Raw genomic sequence first — 19,066 nt, 5'->3', positions numbered from 1 at the left:
CTTAAGTCGGACCCTACGGGATCCCTTTTGTAAAAAGATTCCCGTTCGTCTACACTGACACTAGAACAATTGGATTTTAAATTTTTAAATTAATGTTAAAAAATTGATATTTTTGTTACGGGTCTCATGCAATCCCCTTTTTATTTAGGGCTTAAAAGTTTAATTATTTATTTCAACAAGTCGGAACGATTTACTGCGATGTTATATAACAGGGTAAAAAAACTATAGTTTATTAAAATATTTATATTACTGGTACCATGATACCATGCAATACGGTCGAAGATCTAGCCGAAGCGGGAATATACATAAATATATATTTATACCAAATTTTAACTTTTTCAAAGCAAAACGGTTACTTACAAAAATAAGTACTTTAACCTTACAAAAGCTAAATTTTCTACGATCACTATACAAAAATCAAAAATTAAAAATTAAACTACCTCCCCCTTTTTTGATCTTTTCCAAAAATTATCATTAATGATTCATATGCAGATTTTTTTTGATCTAATATCGAAGAAATTATGTTGAGCCAGACAGAAGATATTAATCAAAACATAGGCAAACACGTTCATAGATTCTCCGGAAATTTCTTTAACTTTTTTAGTGTTTTTTTGACTAAGGTGCTCTTGGAAAGTGAACATTTATTAAGATAGATACGTAAATTTATTCGGATTACTATACTTTCTCTTTCTAATTATTCTGTTGCAGTAGCAACAGAGCCGAGAAAATAAAAAATAAATTATATCGATTAATTCTTATTTCCTGGAACAAATATTTTAAATATCTTTTTAAATTCAAATTTGTCGATTATTAATTTCACAAGTTATTATGAAACAGTGAGAATGTCCGGCGACTCAAACCCTTCGCGTGCTGGACCTGGAGGAGTATGAGTCACTATGGACTGGGACAAGATCCATTAAGATATGAGCATCTGCTTTATCCCGATGAAAGACCTAAATTTCTTCGATAAGCAAATTATGTTAATGTTTTGTTTTTCTTTTCTTTTGTCTTGTACTATTATTTGATTTTAGTTTTTTTGTTAGGGTTTTGCGGGCTTTTTTCCTTTTTATGAAGTGAATCTGTGTAAGTGCACTTGTACAAATGAACTGTATGTTGTCTTATATATTTATTTATTGTCTTATATTTATATCATATTTGAGTTATTGTCTTATTTATATATTGCTTATTGAGGGGATTCATTGGAAATCCCTCACCAAGCGCTTATTGATTCCTTCTTGGAACCGATTGAAAATAAAGTGTGATACAAAAATAATTGTCATTCTTAAAGTTCTTAAAAAATTGTAAAAATAAAGTTAATTGGTAATTAACAAACTAACTTCAATTTATCATTTAATCTGTAAATATTACTTGTTAATTGTATTTTGAATTTAATAAATAAATTTTGTGATCGTTATAATTGTGTACTTAAGAATAAAAATAAGTTATTAATTAGAAATTATATTATTATCTTTTTTTAATTTGTTATAATTTTATTTTATTTTATAATTCGTATCAAATACGAATAATATTATTTTTGTTATTCGTTTATTTTTTTATTTTTTGTTACAATTTGTTTTAATTTTTTATTTTGATTATATATATATTTATTTATTTTTTATTTATTTATTTTTTTTTTGAGTGAGAAGAATAAAAATTTATTTCTGAATTTCTCCACAAATAATGGAATTTCCTTTTAAGAAAATAATTCTGAGGCTCTATCAAGTGCTTTAGAGAGAGATTTTACTATATATTTTCTGTTATTGGTATTCTACATAAGTCAAAGGATACACTTAGGACTACAATACTGCATACCGTCATTATTATTTTAGCGCATCTATTATGGAATTCTAGAAGAGTAGAAAGTTGTTTGTAGGATTTCTGACGGTAGGATTCCCTCATTTATAATTTTGTATTATTCGACAACTTTCCAATTTTTTTATTTATCATATCCTCAGTTACTTAAAAATACTAAACTTTATTATTTTTAAAAGAAATTAACTGTTTTACTTTAAAATTATATTTAATTTTCTCTCCTTCTTAACTTTCTATGATTTATAAATCTTCTTCAAAAACTTTAATATTTTATTATTTTTGTTATTACGTCGATTTGCATGTCGAAATGGTGATGTTTCTAGCTAAATTATTCGGACGATTCTAGATTTGAATATATCGCTCATTCAGACTTGAGGGTTTTTCAATCGCTAAAAAGAATTAATTTCTTATTAAAAAAAATGTAGAATTACTATAATTGGGGTATACCTATTGTTATCGTAGAGAAAATAAACTATTTTAATGGTATTTTATTTAAATTAAATTTATAAATATATGTATTTGTTTCTTCATTCGTAATTTACGATGAGAAGATGTGACTGCACAGGGAATCCATTTAGATGGAGGTTAAATCCCGCGAGTTGAAAGTTTACATTATTTAGATGTTCATCTAGATCGTCATCTAACATTCTACTTTTGTACAAAGTGATTCTAAAACCCGTTTGGACATATGGTATCCAAAACTGGGGTACAGCACTATAGAAATTATTCAGTCTTTCTAGAATAAATTTGCGAGATGCATTATACAGGCGTCATAGATGTAGGGAACAGCGAACTTCATGAGTACTTATGTTTCTCCGTGAATTCGAGGGAAAGTTGATCGATTTGTAATTAAGTATAAAATAAGACTTAATGAAGAGGTAAACTATCTAGCTGTTAACTAACCTCTTAGACAATGGGGAAGTTATAAGGCGATTAAAGCGAGTACTTGTGTTGGACCTAGGAACCTAATAGCGATATTTAGAATGAGGCCTCTGTTCTTAAGTTGTGCATATGTTTATGATCACTTATGTTCCTATGTGACTATTTTTCTTTTTATGTTGTGGTTTTATTCGTAGTACTGAACATTACGATGATTTCTAGCTCATTACTGGCTGGACTTCATCAATGTTTATGTTACCTTTGATTAGAATGTATTAATTACGGTATTTCAAGGGAAATTCCTTAATAATATGAATATTGTGATGAAATTTACTTATGGTATCTAATCTACAAACTAATATAATCTAAATATAATTTGAGACACAAAAAAATAAATAAATTCATTCATAATGCAGCACCAAAAATCCAATTTATACCATACTAAGGGAAGCAAGAGTAGATAAACATTAGAGCCATACTGTCGATCTAACATCTCACTCATCGAAAATGATCATTAGGATAATTTGGTTTTATATATATATGCACTATTAAAAAAGATATGGCCACTTCGGCCAAATTTTTGCCCTCATCGGACAAGAAGGTATCACATTCTCACTTTTTGTTTGTTTTAGTAAACTATAATTTTTTTTATCATTGTTGAATAACGTTGCACTAATTCATGTCGACTTATTGAAGCAAATAATTACTCCAATAGAAACTTTTTAAGGCTAAAATCAAGGGGCTGAATGGGACCAGTACTTAACACATCAACTTCTTTAAACTTTAATTTTCAAAATTGAAAATTTCATCGTATCTAGAATTAATTCTGCGAGAAAAGAATACGATAAAATATGTATAAATTATACCTTTATCATTAATATGATACAACGAATTTCATGGAAACTTTAAAAAAAAAAAAACAAGGTCCAATAGGATCCGATTTAATAATTAAATTTTTTTTATAATCACTGGTACTTTGTTTCTCAAATTGTAGTAATATTAAAAATTTTATATTATGTGGCCCTCGAGCAAGGAGGAGGTGAAATGGAACCCAAATAATTTTTATTAAAAATTATGATTTTTTTTTTTATTAGTGAAGATGTTGACGTATTGTACCAGCGAAACTAGAGAAGAAAATAATTTCGTTGAAGCGTATAATGCAAGAAAGAAAAAAATGAAAATCGATAAAAAGCAAGAAAAAGACAAACTCTTATCACTGACGCCAAAAATTATTAAATGAGCCGCAACCGTACGTACATATAAACAAACAGTATTTAAAAAAGATTAAAAATGACAACTTATCCTTTGTGTTTATTAATATTCATTTTTTTTTTTTAAATAACAGTCACTTCTTCCTAATAAACAATATTCACCAGATTAAAGAACTGTTTTGATATAATTCAATACAATACTTCGGCTTATGATACAGTGTCTCCACAACGCTTCCGTTGCCGTATTTGATAAATTACCATACCATTTAAATATCTTCTCCCCCCCCCACCAATTTATTTAAAATACAATTAAAAAATTGTCTCTGTACTCTATCGATGAATTGTTAAAAAAAACTGATTATAAAATTTAAAAAAGCTTTAAATATTTTATACTTCGTTTAAGTTAACGCATAAATATATGCTCAAATAATTTCCATTTACGCCTTATGTAATATATTTTGTAATTATTTTTTACACAATGTCCCGCGAAAAAGCAAAGAAACTTTCAGGAAATGTTCTACTGGTAAAAATTATTGAAAAAACTTGATATAAACATAGTTCTGGAAACGTTTTGTTTTCGAGTTACAGCTAGCGAAAGGTTTCGCCTGGATTCCAGCTCTTCTAATAAAAAGAAGCCCTACTGTAACTTCTGGGATCCAAATTAAGGAGTAAAGTTGGTAATTTCTTATGTACTTGGAGCTAGGAAATAAAATAAAATAGGTCCGAAAATTGTAACTCAAGCAGTTTTTATCCGACGTAAAACACAAAATTCGGTGTCGAGAAACAAGTTTTTTTTTTAGATTTGTAGTACAACAGCTTTGTTAAATGAGTAACAAATGCAAAAGATTTAATAACACTTGTAGAAAATTTAATTGTGAGGAAAACAGTGTACATACAACCAATAAAAAGAAAAGAGAAACTTTTTAAAATCGATTTTTTTATGAAGGAAACAGACGAAAATAGACAGAAAATCGTATTACTTTTTCCTGTACCTAATAAACATTATTCTTAATACGGCAGAACAAAAAAAAAAAAAAATACATGAAATGATAGTAAAATAATAACAAACATCAATTATAGTAGTTGTTCCAAATTCCCTCCTTCACAAAGTGCACAGCCCCCTGTTCGACGTAAAATATTTCCAGCGGTTTTCTGTATCATCTAAGGATTTTTTCGTATAAATTCAATAGAATTTCATATTTTAATAAGTATTTCTTCTTTAGTATTAACTTTTCGTCTGTATACGCCCCAAAATGAAGTACTCTAGTGGCACGGCCAGGTAATCGTGGTGGCCAATCGATTGGTCCACCTCGTCCAATCCGGTTTAAGAAATTAGCATTCAAGTTATTTCTATATACTAAAGAAAAACGTGGGGTTGCACCATCGTGCTGGAAAATCACCTTTACATTCTAATTTGTAAAGGTACATTCTCCAAAAGAGCCTGAAAATTATTTTTCAAGAAATGAACGTATGCATCTCCCGTAAGGTTTTCATTGAAAACAAACGGTCCCAGAATTTTGTCATAAATAATGCCACACCAAACATTAATGTGAAATCTATGTTGGAAACTAGTTTCCGCAGTACGATGTGAATTGTCTTCGCTCCATAAATGACTATTTTTAGAATTGCAGACTCCGTTCTCGTAAAAGTGGCTTCATCTGTAAATAAAATTGGATTTACCTTATAAACGTTGACTAAACACCAGTGGCAGAAGTTTAACCTTCGGAGGTAATCTGTTGGCCACAAATTTTGAACCTTCTGCAGGCGGTAGGATAACGATTTTCTTTCCGTAGAATGCGCCACACTTTCTTTCTTAACAAACCAGTGCGACATGAATCTCCTCGTACTAGTGCCTGGGCTACGCTGATTATGCTGAATCACACGGTGTTCATCATTAACACGATGATTTACTTGGCGTTCAACAGAAAACGAACACGTTGGAAATGACTTTTTTGTTAGTAAATGCTGATACACCGAAGAAAAGATTTTCGTATTTGGAATCCACCTTGATATTCACGTCGAGTAGCTTTAGAATTTTCGTTACATAAAACCATAAAAAAAAAATAAATGGTGTATTCCTCGATAGAGAATTGAAGCGGTATATTTAACTATGATATGATAACACTACACTTCCTTCATTTGTATGATAATTTATGAAAAGAGATTCAAACGAAGTACACAATTTTCACTGTTGACCAGCTCTTAGTATTGCCAAAGTATATAATACAATTTTTTTAAATATTTCTAAAGTAACATACATTTCAATTGATATTTTAAGCAATTATTTCGTTTTACCTGAGTAAATTACTAAAAATACAAGCTAAAATATTGTTTTATAAATGTTTTATTTCTTAAAACAATATATTTCTTACTGAACAATGAATTTCTTACTGAAAAATTATTTTCAGTAATTAGCGTTTTTGATTTTAAAAATAATGTTTATTAGATACAGAAAAAATAATAAGATTTTCTGTTTATTTTTCGTCTGTTTTGCTTCAATAAAAAACTGATTTTTAAATGATTTTATTTACTTTTTATTGGCTGTATTTTCATTTATTTTCTCAGAATTAAATTCTCTACAAGTTTTGTTACTAAACCTTTCACATTTATTAGTCATTTAATAAAGCTATTTTAACATAAACCTAGAATAAATTGTTTTTCGACACAATATTTCGTGTTTTACCTTGAATATCTTAAAAAACTACTGGAGTTACAGTTCTGAGATCTATTTTATCCTATTTCCCAGCTTAAATTACATAAGAAATCACCAACTTTATTCCTTAATTTAGGTCTCAAAAATTATTGTAGGGCTTCCTTTTATTAGATGTAATGTGTTATTTTTACACGGATTTGAATACTAGATCGTGGATACCGGTGTTCTTTGGTTGGTTGGGTTTCAATTAACCACACATCTCCGGAACGGTCGAACTGAGAATGTACAAGACTACAATTCATTTACACTCATATATATCATCCTCTGAAGAATTATCTAAACGGTAGTTACCGGAGGCTAAACAGGAAAAAGAAAGAGATATAATGTGTTATGTACCGATCAGAATAAAATTACTATTTATTTTAGTTAAAAGTAAAATTTCGAAATGCATTAGAGTATAGAGGAGTCGGATTAACGCGAATAGCTTTTCCATTATTAAAGTAATGCAATAGAATTTATGTTACTTTGGGGATTCTGTTTGCCGATAAATTCTTTTAAAATAATAAAATTAATTTTACTTTTATCAGCAAGACCAGCGCATACTGTTTCTTTATGAAGCACTTTAACAAATCTCTATAATTTTAATCGTTATTAAAAATATATTACGCCTTTTTATATTATCTTCTGTAATACAAAATATCCTGGACTTTAAAGAGTCAATACGTATTTTAAATCCTGAAAGCCTCTCCGCATATTTTCAATATTTAATAAATTCATCAGTTTTCCATGACTATATATTTTTATGCTTTTGAGAATAATACCCTTGTTATTCATTTTAAAATTCTTTTCAGTTCAATCATTTTAAACTAATTGGGGATCCACGGGCTCATCCATCAGTGGTTTTTTTAATGATTAAGATATCCTGATTTTGAAATTGGGGTGAAACTTTTTGAATAATTTATTTTTTTAAAGAAATACTAAATAGTAAGGGTTACCAAAAAAATCAAGATTTTTACACTTTAAATGCAACGGGTAACTTGGCGAAATAGATTTAAATTTATAATAAATTTAAAAAAATTATTTTAAATATTAAAAAAAAAAAATTTTGTTACCACAGATCATTAGATTGGTATGAGCAAAAACTTCTATAGTCGTTTTAAGGCCTATTGATGTAAAAAAAAAATATATATATATATATATATATATATATAGTTGTAAAAAATTCCCAATGCTTTGCTAAAGCCAGAAACAGCAAAAAAAAATATATATATATATATATAATGTCACTATTTGCCGAGGAGTTGAATATTAAATAAAAACTTTGGTAATTTGTGATCTTGATAAAAAAAACTTCAGCTTTTGTAAGAATAGGTTTTTACTAAAGTGGACCTGTAAAGATTTGAAATTCTATTCAGCCTAAATCCCTTTTCCAAATTTTGTAAGAATATAATACTCGTACATTCTTTCCCACGTAGGTAGTACCTCTACCAAATTTGAAGGAAGTAAATCGGGCAACAGAATCCAACGTTATATGACCAAGCAAAGGCCAACATACATAAACTTCTGTCTGACAAAAAAAGATTTTTTGGGATTAAGAGCATTGGAATAAAAAGTGTTTTTCACAGAATATTTGCAATTTATTTAAATTTATCTTTTTTGTTAAATTTTTGTATCTTTTTAAAGCACAAAACTTTAAAAAAGACTAATTAAAAAGACTTTTAACCGATCAGTATAATTTCTCTTAATATCTATAGCTGCTGAAGCAGCACGTATTGCAATATCCGGGAAATGAAAAATACGAGCGTATGTTAGTTAATTCGTAAAAAGTACTAGACTGAATACTGCTTCCAAAAAATTCTTCGACTTATAAAGAAAAGTGTTAGTATGATTTAGTTACCAAATTTAACAAAAATACTTAACCATCAAACATCCATCTTCAACTGGCAGCCCGCATCAAAGAGTTTTACGGCCTGCGAACTCAAAAAAATTAGCTACAAAAATTATTATTATTCTGTTAAATACTTATAGCATTACTGTACAGAGAATGAGATGAATTATTTGTAGCGTGTGTGAAAAATGCCATGCCTGACCGGGATTCGAACCCGGAACATCCGGGTGAAAGGCCGAGACGCTACCACTCGCGCCACGGAGGCCGGCTCTCTTAACTACTTGCATATTTATAAAATAACTTCGCAAGAATTAAAATATAAAACACTGAATATTAGTTATATTATTATAACTTTATTTCATTTCAGACATTATTTGTCAAATTTTTAATAAATAAATTGCAGTAAAAAGCCGGAAAACTGAATTTAGCGAATGTATAACATTTTAAGAATTTCCGAATCTAAATAAACGTATTCTAGTTTTCTTCTCAAATAAAGCTTTTACACGACTGCCCAAAAAGTAGTGTAATGTATTTAGGGTGAATGTATGTATTTTTGTTCCACCGTAGCAGCTCAACGACTGAACCGATTTAGATGTATGATCCCGCGCTGGAATCCTTACGTTACCATGAGTATCATACGCTACATAAAAAAAAAATCAAATCTGTAACTGACATAGCTGGTTGGTATAATTTCTCTTTGAACGACATCAAGTTGGAATCCTTACATTACCGGGAGAGACATACGCTAAAAGAAGTCAAATTAAGTTAGTATTATTTCTCTTTAACGTATTTTATCATATCTCTCTATTTCTGTTTAACTTCAACGTATTTTTTTTCTGAACTGAAGGTGAATTTATACAAAAATTTCTCTGGTTCCATTTTGGAGGCCGCCCTTGTTAATATTGGCGTTAAGACTACGTTCTAAGCATTAATAATTACAAACTTGCCGGTTTTCTTCGGTGGTACATTCCTCTCCAAGATGAAGATATTGACTAAACATTTTCTTTTTTTAATTATAAATATTTGGCACCGAATATAAGAATTATAAATATAAAACATATTTATAAATTTCTGTAAAACTTATTATGTCCGTCAGCAATTTAAGGAGCACATCGTAATCACAGGAATTCCTACACACCTCAAAAGGAATGTAATGTATTTAGGATATATGTACCCGTTTGTATGTATTTTTTTCTACCGTAGCAGCTCAACGGCTGAACCGATTTAGATGTAGGATCCCGCGTTAAAAAACCCTTACGTTACCGGGAGTGTTATAAGCTATATATATATATATATATATATATATATATATATTTAAATATAATGTGAAGAATATAGAACAATTAGTTTAACTAGTCATGCATCAAAAATCTTAACTAAAATTTTATACAGAAGAATTGAGAGGAGAGTGGAAGAAGTGTTAGGAGAAGGCCAATTTGGTTTCAGGAAAAGTATAGGGACAAGGGAAGCAATTTTAGGCCTCAGATTAATAGTAGAAGGAAGATTAAAGAAAAACAAACCGACATATTTGGCGTTTATAGACCTAGAAAAGGCTTTCGATAACGTAGATTGGAATAAAATGTTCAGCAATTTAAAAAAATTAGGGTTCAAATACAGAGATAGAAGAACAAACAGCAACAGAGATGTACAGGAACCAAACAGCAACAATAACAATTGAAGAACATAAGAAAGAAGCCCTAATAAGAAAGGGAGTCCGACAAGGATGTTCCCTATCTCCGTTACTTTTTAATCTTTTCATGGAACTAGCAGTTAATGATGTTAAAGAACAATTTAGATTCGGAGTAACAGTACAAGGTGAAAAGATAAAGATGCTACGATTTGCCGATGATATAGTAATTCTAGCCGAGAGTAAAAAGGATTTAGAAGAAACAATGAACGGCATAGATGAAGTCCTACGCAAGAACTATCGCATGAAAATAAACAAGAACAAAACAAAAGTAATGAAATGTAGTAGAAATAACAAAGATGGACCGCTGAATGTGAAAATAGGAGGAGAAAAGATTATGGAGGTAGAAGAATTTTGTTATTTGGGAAGTAAAATTACTAAAGATGGACGAAGCAGGAGCGATATAAAATGCCGAATAGCACAAGCTAAACGAGCCTTCAGTAAGAAATATAATTTGTTTACATCAAAAATTAATTTAAATCTCAGGAAAAGATTTTTGAAAGTGTATGTTTGGAGTGTCGCTTTACATGAAAGTGAAACTTGGACGATCGGAGTATCTGAGAAGAAAAGGTTAGAAGCTTTTGAAATGCGGTGCTATAGGAGAATGTTAAAAATCAGTTGTGTGGATAAAGTGACAAATGAAGAGGTATTGCGGCAAATAGATGAAGAAAGAAGCATTTGGAAAAATGTTGTTAAAAGAAGAGACAGACTTATAGGCCACATACTAAGGCATCCTGGAATAGTCGCTTTAATATTGGAAGGACAGGTAGAAGGGAAAAATTGTGTAGGCAGGCCACGTTTGGAGTATGTAAAACAAATTGTTGGGGATGTAGGATGTAGAGGGTATACTGAAATGAAACGACTAGCACTAGATAGGGAATCTTGGAGAGCTGCATCAAACCAGTCAAATTACTGAAGACAAAAAAAAAAAAATATTTAAATAAATTTAAAAAAAAAATACTATATATAAAATTGTCACCCGTACGTTTTTTAGAGCAATGTTTCTTTTGGCAGTCGTGTTTTTTTAATTTTTAATATTTGTTAGGTAAATAACATAAGCGTTAGTAAATTATTACACAAGAAAGAATTTAAATACATAAAGAAAATGCTGTAAAAAATCTTCCGTAAACTGAAAAATGGGGAAATTTTCATAGGCTTTTTTGGTTTAGGACGACAGTATATGAATCTAAAAGCAATACAAATTCTTTGTATATTGGATTAAAATATTTTTGTACAGGATTGCGGCCCTCCAGCCAGTTCAGGTTAAAAATATTTGTCCGAGAGAAAAAAAAGGTGTCTCCCCTGATCTTTTTTATTTATTTTTTGATTATGATTAATTTTACAGGTATACTCTAATATTTTTCTTGAAAATATGGAATGCAAAATTTGTAACGTAAAAAAATGACCGGGATTCGAACCCGGAACTTTCTGATTTTTAATGCTATATCTCTGCTTTTTTTTAAATATTACCTTGTTGACAAATTTTTAAAAGAAAGGATACTAATTTAATAAATTAAATTACTATTTGCTGAAACCTTGTTTAATGGATACTTAAATATTTTTGAATTGATACCTTATAATGTTTTTCATTTTATTCATATATTAGCCTAATTTTTGGGTTGATAAATTACGAAATAAAGTGATTTTAAGACACACAGCAAAACAGAGAAATTTATAAAGGCAGAAACTGCCTTTAGCCTTTAGCTAGAATAATGAGCGGTAGATTAAGAAATTAATTTGGTAATAAGGAGATACGTAAATAATAAAAACTATAGATGAAGGCAAAATCTGGAATATATAAAACAGATATTTTTATGGGCTGTAACCTAAAACAAATTTTATATAAAAGGACTTTTTTTTATTTCTCCCAAAAAGCAGTACCCGAATAGCTATTAATAAATTAACGGAACAGGTATTGAAAATGTAACCTAAAGTAAGTATGGTAAAATTAAAATATTAACACAGAATAGATAAGAATGGAAACAGCATCAAACCGGTAAATTGGGCGGTGATTTTAAATAAATAAAACTTTAAAAAAAATTAAGTTCTTTTTATATATTTATTATTTCTAGAATTTTTTATATACTGCAATCATTTCTCGTTTTTGTTTTTTTTATTATTAATTTTTTATTTTGTATTTATCGAGGTTTACTCATTGTTTTCCTTGATCCTTCCAAGCACGTTCTTCTACGTGGTTTTTTTGTATTATACAGAATTCCACACCTATTTACAACAGGCTTAGCCTGTAGAATATATTTTAATATGTAGGTTATCAATCTGTTTAAAATATAACCGATATCTATTTTTTATTTTTTTATTGTTAAAGCTTGGAAGTAACCATGCGAAATAAGTCACGCGAAAAGCAAACAAAAATAGCGCTTTTTACTTTTTATAAATTAAAAAAAAAAAAAATTAAAATATTTTAATATGTAATCATTTATTTTCAGCACCTCAATATATGTTTGCATAAATTATTTTCGTAAATTTAACAAGCCATTTCGAAAATATAGACATTTTACTAATAGTTCATAATACAAAACGTTGTAAATTCAATTTACTTTTAATAATTTCCTGTTATTCAAATTAGAGAAAATAGTAAATTTTTTTTTAGATTTAATGTCATCGTTCCCGTCTGTTACAGGTCAAAATAAAAATAAGGCACTTCTATTTGTCAAAAAATTGGCCTCCAAGATTTCTGTATTTTATAATATTTTGATTAGGAGTGTAATAGTACCAGAAGGTCTTTCCAGCACTACTTTTTTGGGAGAAATAAAAAAATGTCCTTTCATATAAAATTTGTTTTGTTTTTTTTTAAAGCCGAAAACAGACCTATAAAAATCAGACCGTATGAAAGTGGTCCTTGCTTTTGGATATCCGTAGACTAACTCCAAAAAATAAGCCGCTAAAAATTTAATTCACAACAAAAGGTTAAACATTTTACATGAAAAAGATAGTATTTCTTCTTATCAATATAAACATCAAAATTGATGTGCATTGTTTAATTAAGATTTTAATAATAAAATCTTTGTTTCAAAATTCTGTACGTATGCTCTTTGAGAAGAAAGTATGAATGTATGTGGTATATATATATATATATATATATATATATATATATATATAATGTTACCGTAAAAGACCGAAATTGGAAAATGTCAATATTCTCCGGTGAATGTCGATATATACCAAATACATTTGTAAAAGTTCGAAATATTTGCTTATATTATTATACATTCGGATCTTCGCCGGTGTTATTGACAAACACAAGTCTGACGGGGGTCGAAACGATAGCTATAAATTAAAAAAAATCATCCAATAGCAATCTTTAAGGTAATAATACGATAAAACCTCGTAACAAAGGAAGTTAAATTTAAACCAAACACAACCTACGCTCGCTTCGCTCGCTAACTACGTCTAATTAACGTTAAATATACAAATTGTATATGTTAATCACAATTCTATTAAGTCTATATTTTACAATTTTACACTAATGAGAATACTTACAATTCTGTAGACTTAGAATTCACCGCATTAAAATCTGTTTTATGAGCTACTTTACTTTTATACTTTTTTCTTTTATATTTTAAGAACCGATGCGTATTAACGGATGTTTTATAAATTATAATTTTAATATTGGTTACTCTTAGGTAAAATCCTATGCACAGATAAGAAATATATTTCAATATGTCTTAAATAAACATCAAATTTTGTATCTAGTTTAAGTGTATTTGTTTTATAATTTTCTATACTTAGTTATCCTGGTTTAAATAAATTAATAACAATGAAATACACAATTTAAAAAAAAAAAGATATATAAAATATTCATTGTTTATTTTTTTTTTTTAATTTTATTATTTTTTCAAACTTCTGATCAACTTAATAGTTATACAGTATAATTAGGTATTCGTACGTGAACGATGGTTAGAAAAAAATAATTTTTAACTTTAAACATACAAATAAAGAATAAATTTTTAGTTGTTTTTGAATGTTAATTTTAAACATTTAAATATTAAAACAATAACATTCATTTGTATATTTTTCATAATATTTTATGACATATTAAGAAAGAATATTACAAGACAAAATTTCTACTTGTGATCATTCTTATTATAATCTATTGGATTAACGTTTTTTTTATTTAACTTTTTTTTGATAAAAAAAGAAATTAATTATTAAAATAAGTAAAACGACAATTATTTATTATTTAAGTAATTTTCGTTATTGAATCTGGATTACAGTTACATTTGAAGATAGAGAGAAATTAATTTTTTACAGGTAAAAAAGAGCTGGAAATGATTTGACCGGCTAGCCGGTCAAGTGATGATTAACACAAAATAAAAATTACGCAGCAAAATTTCCAAATTTCGAACAAATATTTTCTGACTTTAAGGGCTTCTTTACTCTTTGGGGAAAATTTAGGGAGTAAAAGAAGTGATCCCTAACAAAAAAAAAAAAAAAATATTAAAAGAGAATTTTTTTTAAATATTGATTAAAGTATAACTTTTATGAAAATATTGAAATATTGAAAAACTTTTTTCTCATTTTGGGTCGGGAATATAATATATATACCAAAGCTAATTTAATTTTAATAACCTTTTAAGTGATAAAGAAAAATACAAAAAAAAACTTTTTTTAGTAATAAAAATTAAGAGCCAAAAAAACAAAAAAAAATATATTTTTTAGAGGTGGGGAATAAATTTTTAGAAAAGATTTTTCTAAAAATATTCATGTACAGTTTAATCTTAAAAAATTTGCTTAAATAAAGTTTTCTCTAAATTTAACATTCTCTTTAATAAAGGGTAAAATAAAAAATAAAAATCAAACATTTTCAAAAACTTTTTTTGTATTTTATGTTCATGAAATATAATTTTAAAAATTGTAAACATTCCTTGATAGAGGAAGTATAAAAATTGAAAAACTTGAAAAATATTGAAACCGAAGGGGAATAGTGTAAAAGAACAATAACATATATTTCAATTTTGACAGGTTGATTTTCTTGAATTATTTGTAGATGCATTTTAGGTAACAAATTTGTTTTAATGCCTCTCTAAATTAAATAATGTCTTTAAATCAAAATTTTCTTTAAATGACTAAAGAAAATCGAAATTGGTTTTTTCGCTATATCCCCCATCCCATAACGAATTTTGAAAAAAAAATATTATCAATACCCCATATATAGAAATATTTGAAGAAAATCGGTTCGTCAATCCTTTGATATAAAGCCCTAACGCAGTACCACAATACACTTAAACACATACATACACGTAAACGACAATATATGTTTGTTGTTTTAGTTCCAGACTAAAATAACATGCACACGTAAGTTGTTTTAGTCTTGATGAACTAATTGTACCCTAAAACGTAAAGATTTGAAAAAACCCGATATCCCATTTTTTTTTATATGATCATCATACTTTCCCCTTTAATATAGCTATTCTAGCTATATTCGCCGGGAAAGTAAAATACTAAGTTTAACTGGGATTCGAACCCAAAATTATTATAATAATATCAATTATTTATACCCCCGATTGAAAAGTTAAATTTTTTATTTTATTTAAACCCATAAAAATTATATCATTTGGTAATATATTTTCGTGTAAGGAAAACGATTTTAAAATTATTTTCTATGACTTTTTTTAGAAAGTTTAATTATGTTTTTAAACAATTAAAAAATCATTCATCCACTTTATTAATTTAAATATTTCATTTATCTCAATAAAACGTTTAAAGTAATTCAGTTGATTTTATGAAATGTAGTAGAAATAACAAAGATGGACCACTGAATGTGAAAATAGGAGGAGAAAAGATTATGGAGGTAGAAGAATTTTGTTATTTGGGAAGTAGAATTACTAAAGATGGACGAAGCAGGAGCGATATAAAATGCCGAATAGCACAAGCGAAACGAGCCTTCAGTAAGAAATATAATTTGTTTACATCAAAAATTAATTTAAATGTCAGGAAAAGATTTTTGAAAGTGTATGTTTGGAGTGTCGCTTTACATGAAAGTGAAACTTGGACGATCGGAGTATCTGAGAAGAAAAGATTAGAAGCTTTTGAAATGCGGTGCTATAGGAGAATGTTAAAAATCAGATGGGTGGATAAAGTGACAAATGAAGAGGTATTGCGGCAAATAGATGAAGAAAGAAGCATTTGGAAAAATATAGTTAAAAGAAGAGACAGACTTATAGGCCACATACTAAGCCATCCTGGAATAGTCGCTTTAATATTGGAAGGACAGGTAGAAGGAAAAAATTGAGTAGGCAGGCCACGTTTGGAATATGTAAAACAAATTGTTAGGGATGTAGGATGTACAGGGTATACTGAAATGAAACGACTAGCACTAGATAGGGAATCTTGGAGAGCTGCATCAAACCAGCCAAATGACTGAAGACAAAAAAAAGAAAAAAAGTTGATTTTAATAATATTAAACTTTTCTTTATTTATAAAAAAAAACTCTTTAAAGTGGAATGTACTACATAATAATTTTTTTATCGAGATAAAAAAAATTTCATTATCAAATATTTAAAATTTATTAAAAAATTATAAATTAAGAAAAGTTACACAACGTAAGTTTCACTGGTAAAGTATATATACATAAAAGCAGCTTACATAAAAAATTTTTAATATAAATAAATAAATATTTTTATTATAATTTTTTTAGTAGAAAACGATTATATATTTTTTTTTATTTCAGAAAGGAAGACGGGTATTAAAAATGTTAACTTTGGAAACATTATTATTTTTTTCTTTTTCAGTACTTTGTATCGATGGAAATTTGGAAATAATAAATAATTTTAAATCTTGTTTTAAGTTGTATTCATAAAATACTGACTAAGATATAAATTTGTTTTTTAAAACCTTATTTAAATTTGTTGAAATTCTATAGTGATTATTTATAAGATTGTTTAAATTTTCAAATATTTAGGTTAATCAGGTAACCAAAATAAAATTACATTTGTGTTAGATAAATAAACCAACTTTCATACAGTTTAATCCTGATTGTTCCAACAAATCCTAAATATATTTTTAAAAATGTATTTTGTTTTTTTTTATTGAATAATGTATGATTTCGAAAAATATATCATTTTTTTGTAAAAATGTATATTTTGTAATATATACATAAATATATTTATTTTTTATTAAAAATTGAAAAAAAATTATAAGACAATTATTATTCGGTAAAAGAGGCTAAGTGTTGTAATTTATTTTAATTAATATAAATTTTACAATGTCCGACGAGGTTGGATTTGTTTTATAATCTAAAATAAAAAATACTATTATTATTATAAAAATATGTTAATTAAATATGGCTTACCTCGCAGCTAACTTATTTAGTTACTGCTTCCGCAAAATTTCTTCTACACAGAACCTTTTAGACGATACCTGGACCTTCGTACGTAACCGAATGAAATATTGTTTTATATAAACAATTTAAACATTAATCTTTTATTACTTTTTTAAAAATTAATAAAATATTTTTTTCAAATATTTATGAAATTAAATATATTTACAGAAATAAATAATAAAGATACTATTACAGAGTAACACTGTAAAGTAAAACGAAGTAAAAATAGGCCGTACAAATTTGGCTATAGGGAGGGTTGATTGTTTTAACTCTCAACACTCCAAGTCGTGGTGGTTGTCGATGGATGATGTTTTTGTTGTGCCAATCGTATGATGTCGCGGCCGCTTATGAAGGTAACAGTGAGTGTCGGCGGCTCTTTAATAACAGCGCCCAACTTATAGCGACAGAGCGGATCATGCGCACACACACACATATACATAATACTTAGACTTTTACTTCTCTTTTGCATATATATATATATATATATATATAATTCACAATTCATAAGATATATTATAAGCTACATCCACGCGAATTTATATCTCTGAAAGCCTAAGTTAACAAAAAAAAAGCACACAACAAAAAATATTAAAAAATAAATATCTAAAAAAAATGTAAGCATTATAGATCAATATTCATGTTATATTTAAATAAAATAAGAACAATTTTATAAAAAGTTGTATAAATTTACACCTAATGAATTTTTAATTAAAATTTTATTTTATATTCTGTTTTTATTATATATTTATTATAATAAATTTAAATTAAAATACTCAAGAAATAATAAACTTTTTTAGTGGACCTCCGTGGATGAGTAAGTAACGTCTCGGCATTTCGTACGCAGGTCCTGAGTTCGAGTCCCGTTCAGGCATGGCAACTTTTAACATGTTACCAATTTCCACCGGGCTAATGACCGTAACTGCCCTGTTGATTGTTTTAATACAATTTAAAATAGTTTAATAATTTGACTGGACTGAATTTCGGTTGACAATAAATTATGAAAACGTAGAAAATAAGATGTTTTTCTTAAGAAGTTCTGTTTCCGTTAAAAGTTTCCTTTTTTTAATTTCTCACGAAATAAATAAAATACTTTTTAAATATTTGAAATCTATGTGAATATTGCCAGGGTTATAATTACCTGTAAAAACCATTATTACCGACTGTTCACACTACCAATCGAATTTATTATTTCTTATATGCATGCGATCCACTAGGTATCGTTAATGGCCAATAAGGTTGATGTGCTATTAAATAAAAAAGAAAAAAAAATTTATGTTTATTAATTTCTGTATATATTATAAGGAAATAAATAAATATCGGCTTGTTTATTTTTAAAATATTACGATTTCAAATAATTTGGCCTATCACTGGACTGGATAAGCAAGAAATAAATATAAAAATTAAAAACCAGAACTGCTAAAAAAAATTTCTGAAAAACATTTCTCTTTAATATAGGACAGTTACTAATAATATAAGGTAATTAAAGAGCGTGCGGTAGACAATTTTGTATATAGTACAATTTTTTTTTCATTTGTTTAAGATTGTTTGTTAAAATATATATATATATATATATATACATATACAACATATACTG

General features: G+C 27.7%; 1 protein-coding gene across 1 annotated transcript in view; it reads right to left on the bottom strand.

Moving 5' to 3' along the window:
• The window catches only part of LOC142320102 (uncharacterized), a 179,183-nt gene extending 161,379 nt beyond the window's left edge, over positions 1-17,804 (bottom strand). Inside the window, exon 1 of the mRNA XM_075357779.1 lies at positions 17,443-17,804. The gene's annotated coding sequence lies outside the window, so the exon portion shown is untranslated. The remainder of the gene's footprint in view (positions 1-17,442) is intronic.
• Between the last annotated feature and the right edge of the window lie 1,262 nt (positions 17,805-19,066).

The sequence above is a fragment of the Lycorma delicatula genome, chromosome 2 (genome assembly GCF_047948215.1).
Source record: "Lycorma delicatula isolate Av1 chromosome 2, ASM4794821v1, whole genome shotgun sequence".
Classification (NCBI taxonomy): domain Eukaryota; kingdom Metazoa; phylum Arthropoda; class Insecta; order Hemiptera; family Fulgoridae; genus Lycorma; species Lycorma delicatula.
Note: the sequence above shows the minus strand (reverse complement) of the source record. Positions and strands in the feature narration are given on the sequence as shown.